This window comes from Malaclemys terrapin, chromosome 1, assembly GCF_027887155.1.
Source record: "Malaclemys terrapin pileata isolate rMalTer1 chromosome 1, rMalTer1.hap1, whole genome shotgun sequence".
NCBI classification, from domain to species: Eukaryota; Metazoa; Chordata; order Testudines; family Emydidae; genus Malaclemys; species Malaclemys terrapin.
Window position 1 is genome coordinate 83,576,706 of NC_071505.1, and position 16,779 is coordinate 83,593,484.

A 16,779-nucleotide genomic window follows, 5' to 3' on the forward strand; every position below is an offset into this window, starting at 1 on the left:
TGGCAGGTGGATGATTAAATGACTTAATTGGTCTTTTCCATCTCTAGTTTCCATAATTCCATATGAACAACACAGTTATGCTTCCAGACTGACTAAGAGCATCAGTGCACCTCGATATGTCCTATTCACTGCCTGTGGCACATAACAGTTTAGTCTCCTGTGGCCTATAATACTTTCGTCTAATGTTGGTTGTTGGGTTTAGTGTGCGGATGCTGGGTGGCGTCGATCACCTGTGACATACAGCAGGTCAGACTAGATGATCTAGTGGACTCTTCTGGCCGTAAACTCTATAAATATCTACTACTCTGCCTGGTCCTAGTTCTAAAAATGCAACTGTATTCTTGTATGACTTCACACTTCACTCCAATAATAGTACCGCTTTCCAATAAAGTTAAGTGGAAGTATAAATATGCTTGTGCACTGAATTGGCAAGCTGAGTTTAATTATGGCCTTTCCCCCCACATTGCAAGAGTCAACATCAATGGTTAAATATCACAACCAAAGAATGTTTTGGGGCTTAGATTATTGTCTAGAAGTTTTCTTATTTAAGTGGTTTCAACTGAGCTTTGAAGTTATCACCTCCCTTCACAAGAGAGGAGGAAACTAACATCTGCTAGAGCTATTATTCAGGCAGTTTAGTCAAGATGACAGATGTGTATTGATTTAAGTACAGAGGATTATTTAGTTTCAAGTGTAAATGTGAAGTTTTGGCCAATGGGGCATCAAAGCTCACCCCACAGGCAAGCAGCAGCTAGGAAGCACAGACATATTTCATTAAGTTCCTGGAACTTCTTGGCCAAATGCATTTTATACCATGTTTTTAAGTAGAGCAATGTTTTTACAATATATTTATAAACCCTAGGGGCTTTAACAGAAACACTTAAGTGTCATCTCAACCTTCATTAACACGTGTCAAGAAAGTTATCTGACATGGAGAAGAGGACAGAGAATTATAGTTAGGATAAATGAAAATAAACATTTTTAATGATTTATAGCACAAACACAATGTTTACCACAATGTTTAAGCTAGGAACAATATTTCCATGATAAATCCTGGGTTTGGGACCTAATAGTGTGCATTTTTAAACTGCATTTGAACTAAACATTCAGTGCAGAAGATATTAGCTATGTGCTTTTTAAAAGAGTTGTTTAGCTGTTCTTGAGTAAAAGCTGAAAAGTATGTGAAATTCCCCTGGTTTCCAATGTTCTCACCAAAAAGGGAAAACAAGAAAAAAAAGCATTCGTGTAACAGAGATTAATAAAGTGAATTCATTGAATCCTTCTCCAGGTTACCATTCTCTGAATAAATCCTTTATTTTTCCATCATGAAAAGAAAGGTGCACTTTTCAGATTGGACTGTTTAAATACACTATACTGAACCTAGTTTTATTAAGACAATTGAAACAGATGTGAATAAAATAAAACACTACACTAAAAGCCTAGTTTTTCCTTTCAGCAGCAGATAGTAATTTAAGAAATGAGCAGGATTTAAATTCTGATAATCAACTTAAAAAAATTCTGCACAATTCTACTCTAAAAGTGCCACTGTTCATCAATATAATCACACAGAATATTAACTCTTAATAATCAGACTAACCAGCAATCATGTTTATTCAGACTCATAAGATTTATGGAGAAATTAAAGCACGGATGGTTGAGAAAACAAAGCAATTTTGTTCTCAACTGTTATAAATGGTTTCAGAGTAGCAGCTGTGTTAGTCTGTATCCGCAAAAAGAACAGGAGTACTTGTGGCACCTTAGAGACTAACAGATTTATTAGAGCATAAGCTTTCGTGGACTACAGCCCACTTCTTCGGATGCATAAATGGAATTCTCCAGAATATTTTGAAGATATTTGCTTATTACTAGCAAAGAGACTATCTCTAGTGTTTTACATAATAAAAGGTCAGCGAAGACACTACATTCTCCACCCATAGAAGAGATGAAACAACCCTTCACTTTCTAGTCATGATTTTGTCCAGTTCTGCAAGCGGACTCCATGTGGAGGAGTCTCCGTACCCAAGTAGAGCCCCACTGACTACTGTGGGGCTTTCTGCAGGGATAGGTTCTCATGTGTGGAGAACAGCTTGCAGGATAGGGACCTAAATATCATGTTCTCCTTATTGAAGATCTCATAATCCACAGTCTGTCCTGTAAAAAACAATGCTATTTAAACAGTTACACCAAAATAAAAAGTATGTTTTGGGGTCTGAAAGTTTAATGACCTTTTACCAGCTTAATGTGGTAACTACTTCTATATATTACATTGTCCTTTCAAGTAAAAATACAAAACTATTTTTAGAGACTTAGTTCAATATCTAATTATATTTGGTATTTTAATGTTAATTAGGCAAAACATAGTTTTGTCTCCAGTCATTAACAAAAGTATGCAGATGTGTCACAAAGTCAGAACATGGGATTTCAATAAAGCACATCTCAAATTATCTAATATCTTAAATGCATACAATGCCAGATCATCTACTTTACTTTCTGAACTATATTTATATAAAAATAAATCCAAATTTAGTACCAAGTCCCAGTTTCCATAAATGCTTTAATCTGCCCCAAAGCATCCAAGCTCTTAACCTCCCATTTCAGGGCAAGTAGCTCTCCAACTCAAATGAATGCAATTAAAAATAAATAAATTAAAAAAGCTACATGAACATTTATCGCCCCAACACATAATCCAAATCTGAGTGACTACAAGGTAGGTGTGTGGGGGGGGGGTTACCTTGTACCCTTGAATAAAGTGGGGGCAGGGGGAGAAAGCATGCAGAGTTTCTGAAAGGAATTCTTTGGCCTGGGCTATGATATGCCTCTGCCTGATTTTCCTCACAACACTAGCAATATTGTTAACTGTCATAAACAAGGTGCCAAGGACAGTACCAAATTCAAAGCAACTTTTAAATTCTCTACAGCAACCAAAATTGTTGCAGAGAGGAGAGATAAAAGGGATCAAGGCCAGCAAAATACTGTTTGAGAAGCAGCTAATCCATTTCTGTGAATTCTATTATATAAAGTGTGATGACTTTCCACAAAATATAATGTGATTCATGCCAAGTAGTTTCCCCCTTTCTTGTGGGAGAAGAGCTATTTTGCGCAGGCTGCATCTACGATATTACAAACCCCAGAGAGGAAGGGGAGGAAGAGAGGGAATTCACAGCCGTTGAGGGTCAATAAGTGTTCATATATCCTATCATTTGGAAACCCTTCCCAAAGCTTAGGGCAAAAACACTGTTTAGTCAAGGAAAAAATGAGGAGGAGGAGAAAAAACCCTGCAATGTAAGTGCATGTGTCATATGTGTGGGGGCTGGAGGAGAAGAGCTGTCAAGGTGAGAAACATCTTTCATGGGGGGAAGGAGAGAGAGCTTAGGCATAAAATTCACATCAGCGACACTGAACGAGGCATTCACGGCAACAATCAACTTTTCCGTCAGGCCTAACTTGCTTGTGCCTTCAATGTTTCAAAATGGTTAGCAGCAGCACCAGGACTCACCCTTCCCTCCCCACGCCCCGCACACAACGGGGTAGTATCCCGCCGCGTCCTTGCTGCCCTAGTCAGTGTCTTCGCATCGCCTTCAGGGAGCCGCGGGGCCGCCGCCGGGACCTATTTGTGTTACCCCGCGGGGCTGCCGCTTGCCTGCTGCAGTCACATCCCGGAAACGCAGGAGGGGCCGGGGGCTCCGCGGCGGTAACCCCGACCCTGTCCCGCCCCCAGAGCGGCCCTGACACCCCCCCGCCCCACGGGGTCACGGCCGGGGGGCAGAGCCACGTAGGCACCTGGTCGCCCCCGGCGCTGCTCTGACAGCCCCTCGCCCGTCCCAGGCCCAGCCCCCTTCCCCTCCCTCTGGGCCCAGTTTTACCCCACCCAGGGCCAAGGCTGCCCCCTTCCTCGGGCCGGGCCCGGCTCAGCCCCGGGAGCGGGACCCCCACCCCGGGGAGAGGAGACAACGGGCAGCCCCAACTCACCAGCCGTGCCGGGTCTCCGCTGGTCCGGAGCGGGGGAGGGGGCGGTTCCTCCCCCTCCTAAGCGCGGCAGCCGCGGCCGCCTCCAGGAGCCGAGCCCCCTCGCTCCGCCGCCCCGAGAGCCGCTTCCTCCGCCCAGGCGGCTTCCCTTCCCAGCCGAGAGTCACTTTACTCCCCTCTCCAACATGGCTGCTCCCCGAGCCGCTGCCGCCGCCTCCGCGGCTCCCGACCCCGCTCCGGCGGCCGCCCCCGAGCACCCCCGTAGGCCGGCCCTCGGCAGGGAGTCGCTCGCCACCGGTGGGAGCTGCGAGCGGGGGCGCGGCGCTGGCGGACGGGCGGGCGGGCTGGGGACGCGCTGCTGCGGGGCGAGGCTGGCTGCCAGGGACTCACTCGGCTGCGGCGCTTCAGCCTCTTCCAGCGACTCGCTCGCAGACAGCGCAGCCGGAGCCCAGGAGGGGCCGAGGGAGAGCGGGGCCAGGGCGACACCTAGTGTCTGCGGCGGCCACTGCAGAGCCCGTCCGGCCCCGGGAGCGCCGAGCCGCCAGCTCCAGCTACTGCTGTAAACCTGCAAGTGTAACCCGCCCAGCCTGGACACAAGGTCCCCCCCGCCAGGGAAAGGGGCTTCCCCCGTGTCTCCCCACAACCCTCCCCTCACATGTACACATCCCCCCGGAAAGGGGCTCCCCCCCACATACACACCCTGGAAAGGGGCTTCCTCCCCCCCCCCCATCCCCCCACGCACGCATCCCATACAGATAGAGCCTTCCCTACACGGACACCCCTCCTGGAAAGGGGTTTCCCCTCCAAACATCCCCCCCGCACACCCTAGAAAATTGCTTCCCCGCTCCAAGCTCCCACACACACCACCCCTCCTAAACACCATACCCCCCTCACACACACATAGCGGAGAGAGGGTCTACCCCTGCTTCCAAAAACATACACATCTTTTAGCAGATAGAGAGCTGCTCCCCCAAAATATCTCCCCTACACACATCCCACCCAATGTGAAGAAGAGAGGGCTGTCCCCAAAAAAGCAACCCTTCCCCTATCCCATCCTACCCAGGAGAAGTGCTGCTCCCTTCAAGACATTCCCCAAAAAACATATGGAAGAGAAGTCCCCACCTTTTTTCCAAAATATCTTCCCCCCACACACACACACACAACCAGGTGAGGATGCTGACCTCCTCCTTCAGAACATCCCCTTTACACACATGCCAGCCGAGAGAGCTCCCCCCCAAGGAGCATCCCCCCTTCTCCAAAAGGTCCCTCCACACGTCCTTCCTAGAAGAGGGAGCTTCCTCCCAAACACAGATTATACCCAGGAGATGGAGCTGCATCAAGCTCCCAAGGTTCGGCCAGCCACGTGGTTCTGCCTCCAGACACACTGCACAGGCAATGCGGTCTATGCTGGCCACCATGCTGAGTAATGCACAAGTCCGGAAGGTCTAAGTAGCTCTTTAAGTGACATTTTAACAGGATGTAAGTGTGTGAACAGTGTGAGCATTTTCTGATTCAGCCTGTTTACCTGAATCAAAAAAAAATTAATGTTTGCTACTGGAAATACTTCTGTCTGAGGATATACCTATCTCAGAGCTGAAAGGGACCCTGAAAGGTCATCGAGTCCAGCCCTGTGCCTTCACTAGCAGGACTGATTTTGCCCCAGATTCCTAAGTGGCCCCCTCAAGGATTAAACTCACAACCCTAGGTTTAGGGGGCCAATGCTCAAACTACTGAACTATCCCTCCTCCAAGGTAAGGTCCCTTCACCTGCCTCTGTGTAGTGAGAATTCCATTTGACAGGTTGGTAAACTGAAGCACATGGAAGTGCTGTGACTTTTGCAGCATTATACAGTGAATCATGACCCCTTCTCTTGTGCATTTGTCACTAAACCATCCTTCCCATATTTGTACCTACAATGCTTCTTTTCCCTTTCTCTCACAATTTCTACCCCATTTCTTCTTTTCAATGGCTGTTTCCAGTTCCCCACTTCTCCCAGTCAGTCCATTCTGTCCCTGAATTTCTTTGTAACCCTCTGCTCCTACCACCCTCTGAAGATTAGTAAGGGCCAGGAAGTTGCACTGCAGGCTCTATATTCTTCCCCACTGATTCATATTTTTTACATTTCTACCATACAGGAAGGGAAGTATCATGAAACGACCAGATCTCACTTCATTTTAGTGATTTCTTGATGGTCTGAAAAGATCCGTGAAGTACAAATAAAAAAGTATTTGAAATGCAAGTACCAGGACATGTATCCACTGCACTGATGTAACTCAGGGCTCATTGCCTTTTTTGGTTGGTTTTTTTTTGGACAAATATTGATTCCTGTTGTCGGTTTGCTTGTTTTTCCTTATTTATTGGCCAAAGTTCAGTGCAAATAACACAGCACCTTTCATCAAAATGGATCCACTTGCATTTTACAGACTTTAGTAAATGACTGTACTAGGCCAAATCCTGTACTCCTTACTGAGGTGAAACATAGGCCCAGATTCTTTGCTTCATCGAGCTTCTGCTCAGTATAGGTGTGGATGGAGAAAAACCAGGAAACTGTTTATGGTTCCTTGATTCTTATGGTGGATGTGTGCTACTTTGTGCCCTGGTATAGACTGGAGTAACCTAAGATTTGTTCTAATTTACGCTAGCTGGCTGCAGTTCCTGAGGGACCATATGACAGCTGAGAATAGCCACAGAATGCAGCATACTCTGGACAGTCCCTCCACCTAAAAGTGCCAAATGAGGGGTGGGGTAGCATAGAAGCTGGGTACCAAGGTTATGTGCCAATTGAGAGCTCCCCCACTCCAGGGGAATTCTCAGGTGGCCAGACCTGGCTGCTTTCCATTCTCTTTGCACCTTTTAGGCACCACAAAGGAGCCAGAACATAGTAGAGAATCTGGACCCCAACAAAGGGAAATAAGTTGCATTTGCCTAAATAAGGAGTGCAGGAGTTGGATCACCTCTTACAGGACACATAGGATTCACTTTGCACATTAATACAGTACTGTAATCTGAGGTATAATGCACAGTAGCTTAGGGCACAAAGAAGAATATCATCCAATTTGGAAGGGCAGAGGGAATTGATGGAGGCAAAATGTGACTGCCAATTTGACATTTGTCCAAGACACCAGGATAACACCTTTACTGTTGCAAAACTAATGGGATTTTTAATAACTCTGAAGGCAGACAGTGAAGCTTTGACACTTCTTGGCACTTCTTTCATCAGACTCTTTCAAGACTCAGGAACCACCTAAAGCTGTTCTTGCTGGATCTCCTAACCTCTGAATAGTAGCATGGTGACCAGTGTTTATTTTATCTTATTCAATTTGTAAACTCTTCTGGGCAGGGAATGTTAGTATAGTTGTAAATCATCATGTAAATGTACTTGCACTGTATAAATGTTTTAAGAAATCTTCTCTGTTAGACTACCCAACGATAAACAAATTGAATAAATAGTATTCAACTAAACAGTGTTTCACAAAGAGGTGTGTGAGAGCAGAAAGATTGTGCTATTTATTTAAAGGCTGCAAATATTTTAAAACATTCTGAGGGAGGAGGGTCCTGTTTTGTTTTATACACATTTTTGTCTACCCTTGAAATATATTGTGATTGGAAAAGTAGGGAAATGATGGTATAAGAGAGAAGAAGCTGAAAAATGAGCAAGTGTGATGGGTCAGCAGAGGGCAATGAAGTGAATCTGCTGGTACTATTTCCCTCCTTCCTTGGAGAGTGATAGGTGGCCAAAAGGAGAGATTCTGTGGCATTTAAGGCAGTGGGGGGGGGGCTTGATTACAGAGTCTGGGCATCTGGGGGCCCGAGAGGAGTGGGGCATTTGAAGAAAGCTGGGCAGAAGGGGCCTGGGAACCATCAAGTGCTAGAGCCAGAGCGTGAAATTAATCCCATTGAACCAATGGTAGTTTTGCCTTTGACTTCAGTGGGGCTAAGATTTCACCATGGTAGACTTTTAGCAGCTGAAGTATTTAGATCACCTGGCTGAGCCATGTGTAGCTGGTACTCTGTCAGGAACTGAAGACAAGTTTCTTCTTTGAGTAGTGTCCCTATGGACTGTAGCTATGTCTGCGTCCCTGCGCAGCTGATCGGAGACCTTCGGTAGCAGTGTCCGTTGGGCCTACACATGCGCTGTCTTTCCTTGCGCTGCGCCACAAGGCTAGCCGGTGCATATGGGCTAACCGTCCTCAGTTCCTTCTCTACCACCCTGGGCTAGAGACAGAGCCTTTAGCTGTTTGTTAACTCTTTCATTTGTTAAATTTTAGCTTCTTTGGAAATCTTTTTGCTTTCTTCTGACTGTTTATTTGGCCATGCCTAGACAGAAAGACAGATTTTGTTCTTGTGTTGACGCCTGTTGGGGGTGGGCATACCCAGACAAGGGTATGCCCGGCTCTCCGGACCTCAAGAAGTGTCTCACTTGCAGTGAAGTGATCCGGTCATGGACAAGTACCCTCAGTGCATCCATAGTCTTTAAGGTGCCACCGGACTCCTTGTTGTTTTTCCAACAAAAGTGTTCCCTCTGCCAGCAGCTCTGACCAAGATCCCTCAAGAACAGAGAGTGCCACCAGAAAATCATCTTTATGAATGCAGCTCTCCAACTCCAGCTCTTTAGCGAGCATGAGTCTTCCCCTCAACCTTTGACTTCGAAGGATAATGGGTCAAAAGAAATGGTCCGGAGACTCCTCTCATTAATTGAAAAAGAGAGCAAAAAGTCTCCTCAGCGAACCCAGGGATCACTGAAAGCGATCACCATTTCACTCTGTGTCCTTGGCACCAAGATCATCTGGCACCCATGCCTCAATATAGTCACCTTATCAATGATCATTCCATCACTGGAACAGGGAGACAGGTTTTTGGCCCTCGACTTACAAGACACCTACTTTCACATTTCAGTACTACCAACTCTCAGACATTTTCTCAGGTTCACTCTGGGGCACAACCACTATCAATACAGAGTCCCCCGCTTCGGACTTTCAGCGGCCCCAAAAGTATTTTCCAAAGTTCTCTCAGTGGTGGCCACTCACCTACGATCATAAGGGATAATGATCTACACTTAAAAGGACAATTGTTTCCTCAGACTCTGATCACTTCAAGAGGCTCGTCAAGCCACCAAGGCCACGATATGCTTGTTCACAGAACTTGGCCTACAGATCTATTCCCAGAAGTCAACCCTCACACCAGTGCAATGCCTGGAATTCATAGGGGTCGACCTAGATGTGCTACAGGCCAAAGCCTTCCTACCTCAAGACAGGTTTCTATCCCTGGTCTCACTTATAAACACAGCTCAATACATCCCTCAAGTGCCAGCCAGAATCTGCCTCCAACTCCTGGGACATATGGCAGCAAGCATGGCGGTGATTCTGCACGCCAGACTCCACATGCGATGCCTACAGACGTGGTTCAATTCGGTTTACAGACCGAACAGACAGAGTCTGGGCAAACTCCTGACACTACCAACCAGGATCAAGAACTCCCTGGACTGGTGGAAGAACCCAACCAGTGCAAGGGATCCCCCTTTCACAGGAGTCACCTTCGTGACTCCTTACCACCGACACATCCCTCGTAGTGCAGTGCCTTTAAATGCATTTAAATAGTCTCCTAAAGCAAATGTTCAACCGCAGAGATATCCCTGCACATCAGTTTCCTCGAATTCAGAGCAGTCGGGAATGCCTATGCTCATTTCCTCCCATAACAGGATCACATACCAAAATCCTAACAGACAACAGAGCCTGCATGTATTATATCAGCTGTCAAGGGAAGGGCCAGATCACCGTCCCTATGCATGCAAGCGACGAGACTATGGAATTGGTGCATCTCTCATAACCTCACCTTGCTTGCAGCTTACTCCCTGGGCACGCAAAACTCAATTGCGGACAAGCTCAGTCGCACATTCCCACATGACCATGAGTGGGAGATGCACCCATCAGTACTTCACAACTTGATCACACGGTGGGGAACACCGTCCACAGATCTGTTCGCCACTTACCAGAACAAGAAGTGTCCATGAAACTGTCCCAGGGTGTGGATCAGACAGCACTCTCTGGGCAATGCTCTCCTCCTCCCATGGGACAAAGGCCTTCTTTATGCCTTCCCTCCATTTCTTCTTCTGCTGAAGGTCCTACTAAAGATAAAGAGGGATGGAACTTATATAATTTTGATTGCTCTTACGTGGCCTAGACAGACCTGGTATCCTTACCTGATGCAGCTCACGATGTGCCCACTGATCTCCATTCTGGCCACTCCACACTGTCTCTCTCAGGACAAAGGGCATACCACGCATCCCAACCTGGGGATCCTCTGCCTCAAAGCATGAATCCTACATGGTTCCAGCACCTAGAGAGCTCCTGCTCAAAGGAAGGACAGGAGGTTCTACTGCACAAATCGGGGTTATCCCTGAGCTCTCTCAGGGCCCACCTAGAAGCTATCATGGCATTTCACTAACCTGTAGAGGGGTACTCAGTACTCTTGCACCCAACCACTAAAAAGTTCCTTATGGGAATAACAAACCTCTTCCCTCAACCTTGGCTTCCTGCTCCCTAGTGCTGAAGGGGCTGACCAGGCCCCCCTTTGAACCTATGGTCACCTGTTCACTAGCATACCTGTAGATGAAAACAGGTTTTCTGATAGCAATTACCTCAGCTAGAAAAATAGGGAAAACAGCAGCTCTGTTGGCGCATCCCCCATACACTGTGTTCTTCCCAGATAAGGTTACACTCAGACTGCATCCAAGGTCCATCCCTAAAGTGACCTCATTTTACATGAATCAGTCTATTCCCCTTCCCACCTTCTACTCCAAGCCTCACCGAGACAATAGGGAGACCATACTACTACCTTAGACGTTAGAAGAGTCCTTGCATTCTAGCTCAATAGGACAAAAGCCTTCAGGAAGTCCCCTAGACTATTCCTCTCTATGGCAAAAAGGTCTAAGGGCTCAGCGATATCAGCCCAAAGACTCTCCAAGTGGGTCTTGACTTGCATCAGACAGTGCTATAAAATTTGAAACATGACCTCTCCAGACTAGATCTGTACATATTCCATGAGCTCGATCTTCTCAACTGTCGCCTTCTTTAAGGATGTCCCCTTCTCAGAGATCTGCAGAGCGGTGACATGGGCATCAACACCTTCACAGAACAAGATGCGATCACTGGGGACTCTGCTTTTGATGCCATCTTTGGCACCACAGTACTATAATTTGTGACTAACCTGATTCCAAAGTCTCAAGGAGTACTGCTTGGAAGTCATCTACACCAGAGCAACCATAGGGACACTACTCAAAGAAGAAGTTACCTTGTGCAGTGACAATGGTTTTTTGAGATGTGTGTGCCTATGAATGCTTCACTACCTGCCCTCCTCCCTCTACTTTGGAGTTCTCACTTATGACTCTAGGGTAGAGAAGGAACTGAAGATGGTTAGCCCATGTGTGCTGGCTAGCCTCATGGCACAGAACGTGGAGAGACAGCGCATATGCAGGCCCAACTGACACTGCTAGCGAAGTTCTTCAATCAGCAGCGCAAAGGCGCAGACACACCTACAGTAGAGCACCCATAGGGACACACATCTCGAAGAACCATCGTTACTGCACAAGGTGAGTAACTACTTCTTTGGTATCACAGAAGTACCATGGAAAAGGGACAATTTCTCCTCTCAATTGTGTGAAGACCTTTAGTCAGTCTGTTTAGAACACACTTGTGCTTTGACCGCCAAGTGCTGCCCAACTTTCTTAATTGGCCAAATGGGCACACCTGTCCTGGCATAGGAGAGCTGGACCCACTTCAGTTACAGGGAACAGCTACCCTGGGACACTTGCTTTCTTAAATTAAAATGTAGGTTTGGCTGAAATCAGCAATACAAACTGTCAAAAGGCAAGATATGTATAATTAAAGTAGATACCTTTTCTAATTGTGCAGTCTTAACTTTGACACTCCAACCTTTCCTCACATTGAATTAAAGTTATGATTTTAGCAGAACTTTAACAGCTTCTGAATAATCATTTAAATTTATTATTCCTGTGAATTGTTTTTGACGGTCTGTTGCTGGAACTAGGGGTGCTGCCACAACCCCTGGCTTGAGGTGGTTTCCATCATATACAGGGTTCACAATTTGGTTCAATGGCTCTCAGCACCTCCATTATACAAATTGTTCCAGCACGCTGGTCTGTTGTGAGTATAGGAGATAATCAGAAATGCTTCTTCACAAAATCCCTGAGTAGTTATTATTAAGCATTCAACACTTATGAAAAAGACAGAGGAAAGAAAGCAAGACACTGAAAAAAGGAAAGAAGTCGGGAGCAGTTTTTGATTAATTCATGTCAGGAGATTTGTTTTCTTTTTAGTGTACCTATATTACTTGAGTTGCTTTATTATTAAGTTAAATGGAATATGTGGCCATCATATTTCTGTACAGTTGACCATTAATTTAAAAAAACACTAGTTTTACAGACACTGTGTTCTCTGAGTGTCTGGTGCACACAATAGGTCTGTTCTCTAAAACAAACAGAATGCAGTACATAGATGCTGGTAGAATGATGAAATCTACATCAGCCATTAGGTATAATATACATACAGGAATAGGACAAGAGCAGTCATGGGACCAATGTTTCCTGCTTTGAATATAAATGTCTTGGCTCTTCCTCAGCCTTTATACAGCAGTAGGATATTATTAGTGTTTGTCAATAAAAATAACAGATATGGATCTCAAACCAGTAAAATAAATATCTAGGTGGATTTAAACATTACAAATACATATATATTTTAAAACAATATACAGTATATGAAAATCAGTTACTTTCCTGTCAAGTTCAGGATTCTGTGTTTCAACAGCAGGAACTAATGACCTCACAAACATCTAACAATGTAGGAAAGCATTTTTCTTTAGTGTAAGCGATGTGCCCAATTGCAGGGGAAAGACTGAAAATCTTGGCAGGTAAGTAAAGGGAAGTGATTTCTAAATACAATATTATGTGTTTTAAATTGCAGTTCTTTTTCCTAGATGCCAACAATGTTTAAAGAATGCAATATCCTCTAACTAATTGTATTTCTGCTTTGTGATAGAAAAAACAGCTATTGTTCTGCTCTCAGAAAGAGCTATTTATATACAGTTCTGTAGAACACACCTTTCTATAATGATAATCTTCCACCTATGCAAAAAATGTAATCAATTTAAAATACTCAAATGTAGTTAATTTCTTACTTTCTCATAGCATGCCTTTATTCACATAAAGTATTTTTTTTTTTAGGTTTCTTGGGCTCAATTCAAAGTTTGATTTGCAAATCTCGTGTATAAAAAGGATAATCTTCTAAAGGATTCTTTTACCTCATTGAGAAATTAGGACCATCTTCTTTGAATGAATGATAGCAGGAAATAGCAATATGCTGCACCCCAACCCCCTGGCCTGAGCCCTCTCCTGCACCCAACCCCCTGCCTGAGCTCCCTCCTGCACCCTCCAGCCCTTTGCCCTGAGCCCCTTCCTGGACAGTGCACCCCCGCCCACACCCCGCACTCCTTCCCACACCCCCAACCTCCTGTCCCAGCCCTACATTCATGGCCCTGCATACAATTTCCCCACCCAGATGTGGCCCTCGGGCCAAAACGTTTGCCCACCCCAATCTAGTAGCTGGTTAGTAACTGGTGGGCTGAATGGCTAATGCAACCCTAGCTCCATCAGAGGCACTGCTTACAGGAGTCCTGATTGGAGGAGCACTAGGTCCATCAATTAGTCTGGCTGGGCTATTTAAGCTAGAAGGAGGCACAGGAAATGGTCTGTGCAACTAGGTGAATTTTTGGGTGTTTGTTTTATTGGACTCTGCCTTCTTACCTGATTTCTGCTTTCCCGGTTCTTGCCTTCCTTCCTTGCTTCTGATCCCTGCCCCTGATTTCTGACCCTTGTCTGATCAGCTGACTGACCTCTGGCATCACTCCTCTGATGAGCAACTCTGATTGCCTAAGCCCCAGTCATGACAGGGGCCTTATCTCCACTAGTAATTTGCCCAGACTTTCAGCAACGGATGATTAACCACTGGTATATTTGCACTGATGCCCAAATGTAGACAAGGGAAACTATTTGTAATGTCATGCGGGAATAAGCTCCAAAAATGCAAATTGTAGCTTTCCTTGTCTACAAGGCTTTGCAATAGTGCAGCTACAGTTGTCTAGCCACCCAATTACTGGAATTGGGGCAAATTCCCAATAGGTCTTAGCCCTTGGTAGATGGAATGAATGTACTATCACCTCTCTCCCCAACACCTCAGTTTATCCACTTTTTTTTTTTACCATTTTTCCTTCTATGTCCACTCTCCTCTGTACTTGTTATTTTTTTACATTACTTACTCTTCAAGTTCCCACTTAAGTAACTTTACAAATCACTTTACAAATATAAGATTGAGAATGTGCTGCATAATCATCTTATTTGTTATGTTATTGGACTTGTTTTGCTCAGATATTGGCTATTCTATATCTTTTCAGCAGAGGGAATGAATTTTTTGTTATAACCAGTTTTTGCGACTAGATCTGAAGTCATGTTTTTTTTTTTCCCTCAAAGTTTTTTGGGGATGGTGGTGGGGAAGGGGAATAGAGGGACTCTTGCAGTTGAAGGAAACAAGTTCCAGCTCTGAGATGCTTCATTTCTTCCTATCTTTTGTAGAGCCCAATCTAATCCCCCATTTAAATCAATAGTCTTTCCACTGAGTTTGGTGGGAGTGAGATCAGTGAGGAAGATGGAGGGAAGAGGAGCTATTTCTGCCACATTGGGCAAACAGGTAACTGTGTAAAACATTCCCTTTATTTCTTTTCTGTTGAGGCTACAGCTAAGAAATCCTGCCCTGTTTCTGCTTTTCCTTTTCAGCAACTGTGTGGGATAGTATAGAATAGGAAGATTAAATGGAAGGGGGAAAGAGACTGATGTTCCTCCTTCATTTATCTTTTTTCGCATGCAGGAGAGTGGGACATGAGTGCCCTGGGAGGAATATGAGACCCAAACATTGGGTATCTTTTTTCCTTCTTCACAAGGTAATAATTTCATGCAAAATTACAGTCTACTTTCTGAATCAATTAGAAATGCTACAAGTTAGGCTTCCAAAACTAGTTGCATAGTGGCCAACTCTCACAATATTTTGTGGATTTTTTTCAAGTTTCCTATTATCTCAACTGTTGGCAATAAACTTGTAGATTTTCCCTTATTCAAAATGGTTACCATCTTTCATTACTTTTAATGGGGCTGAAATAAAACTGCCCTCAATCAAGATGGCTACCATTTTCCTACAGTCTTTGCATCTGAAAGTAAGTCTGTTCACTAACTTCCATTGTTCACAATTAGACGGTTGCCTTGAGGGAAGATGGCTGCCATTTTATGATTATGAGGCTAGACAGGAAACTATGAGTAGACAGGGGAATGTGGGGAGCAGAAGAAAGGATGAAGGCTATTGGGTAATGTAGAGAGCAGGAGAGAGGCTGAAGAGAACCAGGAAGAAATTGAAAGGGTGCTGGGACAGGTGGAGTCAGAAGAAGATGGGTACAGGAAGGAGGGAAGAGTGTGCAGGGTTTGTTGGAGGGAGAATGAGCTAGTGCAGAAAAGTATAGGGAGCAGGGAAGAGAATGAGGTGGGTGTAGGGGAATGTAGGTTGCAGAGGGGAGGCTCAGAGTATTCAGGGCAACAATTGGGATAGGAGAAAACGAAGGGGCTATGGAAATATAGGGAGGAGAGAAGTTTGTTGCAGAGGAAAGTGGGGAGCAGAAGGAGAGAAGTGGTGCAGGAGGAGATCGGAATAAAGGGGAATAGCAGTGGGAAAGAATCTGAGGGATAGGATACTGTCAAGAGAAAGTGAAATTGTGGGGATAGGTGAGTGTTCAGGTTGAGCTGAGCACAGAAGACTTAGGGGGCATGGAGGAGAATGTGAGTGGGGAGAAGACTGGGTGGGGTAAAAAGAGAGAGACACACATGATAGTGATAGAGGAAGGAGACAGATGGCGGCTTCCCTCAGCAGGGTTAGGAGAAGGGAAAGGAAGGCCCCCTCTGAGCAGCCAACAAGGAGGTTGAATTTTGAACCTGAAATGATCACACACTCTTTGTGAGTGGGTTGGCTTTCCCCTGAAGACTCAAAAACAGAAGGTAAATTAAAACAATCCCCTCCATCCACCCACACTATTCTGTTTTAAAATTCCCTGTGTTTTAAGCTAATCATGATTTTTGGGAGTCTGACTCATTATTTTGAACATTCGAAGTGTGCAACTCTGTTTGCACTGTCTGATCTACTCAAAAAGAGCCAGATCCTGTTTTCCATTGACTTCAAATGGGAAAGATCAAGCTCTAACAAAATATTCTGTCCCTTCCCAAAATTGTTAGTGAAACACATCTAAAAGCCAGCTGATGAGACCGTGTAGTAATTACATATTACTAGCAACAGAAGATAGTTGATTAAACTAAGTTGGAATATACAGAATACTTATGAACCTGACCTAGTATAAATAATAAAGTAGATCTTGAACAGATCATTGTTACAGATGTTAGGAAACATTCACCCACATAAATTCCAATCTGGGTATCTGTAGAATTCTTCCATGATCTCTTTTTTGTGTACAACTTTTTTCTAGTTAGCTTTGCCAAATTGTTGATTGATCAACTAATCTGTTTTTTTAAATCAAGCACAGTATTTTTCAAATTCTGGTTTTGCACAATATAAGGTAACTAGACCTAAAAACAAGAAAGAAGCAGAAATGCCACCAATCCCTACATACCCGTTACTTGTCTGTTGTAGATTCCAGCTGCTGCCACAAAAGTATAATAAAATTAAATACATTAAACAAAACCCTGCGTTT

General features: G+C 44.8%; 1 protein-coding gene across 3 annotated transcripts in view; it reads right to left on the reverse strand.

Annotated features, from left to right (window-relative positions):
- Window positions 1-4,329, reverse strand: part of CDK17 (cyclin dependent kinase 17) — a 167,361-nt gene extending 163,032 nt beyond the window's left edge. The window contains exon 1 of one of the 3 annotated variants that reach the window (XM_054028505.1): window positions 3,970-4,329. The gene's annotated coding sequence lies outside the window, so the exon portion shown is untranslated. Of the gene's footprint in view, window positions 1-3,496; window positions 3,644-3,969 lie in introns of those variants that run through there. The other 2 variants (XM_054028525.1, XM_054028515.1) reach the window with 2 other exon arrangements.
- Window positions 4,330-16,779: the final 12,450 nt, after the last annotated feature.